The sequence below is a fragment of the Solanum tuberosum genome, unplaced genomic scaffold (assembly GCF_000226075.1).
Source record: "Solanum tuberosum cultivar DM 1-3 516 R44 unplaced genomic scaffold, SolTub_3.0 scf00037, whole genome shotgun sequence".
In the NCBI taxonomy this organism is placed as follows: Eukaryota; Viridiplantae; Streptophyta; class Magnoliopsida; order Solanales; family Solanaceae; genus Solanum; species Solanum tuberosum.
In genome coordinates, this window is record NW_006238961.1 from 1,388,974 (window position 1) to 1,390,243 (window position 1,270).

Here is a 1,270-nt window from a genome sequence, read left to right on the forward strand (position 1 = left end):
TCAAGATGAGTTCTTAGAGTTTTCCAAAAGTCTTTTCCAAATGTTTTAACTTTGTTTTATGACTTAAAGTTCAAGTTGAGTAAAGAGTAAGAAGTAAAGAATGAAGGTCATTTTTTCATAGATTATAGGGGAACTAAGTATTTCCAAGTGTTTAAAAATGTTTTCACATTTGAACAAGAAAGGGAAACACCGATTTCCAAGAAGAGCTTTTAAGCTAGGTTTTGAGTAATTATCTCAAACCAAAGAAAGAAGTTTTGTTTTAAAAACATATGAGCTAAGTATATTTTTGGGACTAGTATTGAGCACCGATATGGGGAAGCGAGTTCATAATAACTCAAGTCTCCATAAACCATGTAGTCATCATGGGTAGTAAATGATCATACTTTTTAGATGATTTCTTAAGTTCTTTTTAGCATAGACTAGTGCATATAGTTAGTTAAGGCATTCTTTATGACGGCAAAGGATAGGAAAGTTCTGGCAGCGTGGGCAAGACGTTGTATCACCACTGAGGCTCATAGTGGTGGTTGTCAGTTAGAGAAACTCCTACAGAAACTTTATTACTTTATTATACGAGTACAATTGAGTTTGTGATTGCATTTATTTAACGTACTAAGTTGCTTTCTACTGATTTAAAAGCTCTCTATATATTGCATGTGTATTGTTGCTTTATATTGAGTTAAGTTATTCATGAGTTTAGTAAAGCCAAGGTAAGTATTTCTTTCAGAATTCCTTCAAGCTTATGTTATGTTTTGTTTTCCCCTTGCATACTCGTACATTCAATGTATTAATGGCATTTGTCCTGCATCGTTTTTATGATGCGGACACAGGTAACCAGGATCATCATCCAGCGCCTCGTTGATCCAGTTGAGCACTCAGAGTCTGTTGGTGAGCCTCCTTGCTTTCCAGAGGGCTCCTTTTTGCATTAATTTCTCGTATTTCAGTTGTTAGGATGGTCGGGGGTCTTCTCCTGACATCCCACTTTGTTTTAGAGGCTTCATAGACGAATAGTTATAGTTCTTTAGTATAGTCTTATTCATTTCAGTTGTATACATTTAAGACTTGAGTTACCATTTTGGCTAAGTTATTATCTCTTAAGTTATTGCATGAGTTATGTTTCTTATGTTTAAGTCTTTCGATGAGTAAGTATACCAGGCTAAGGGTTCGCTTGAGGCCAACAATGGTTCTCGAGTGCTAGTCCCACCCATGGTATATGCTCAGGGCATGACAAACTTGGTATCAGAGCACAGAGTTCAAGAGTCCTAGGGAGTCT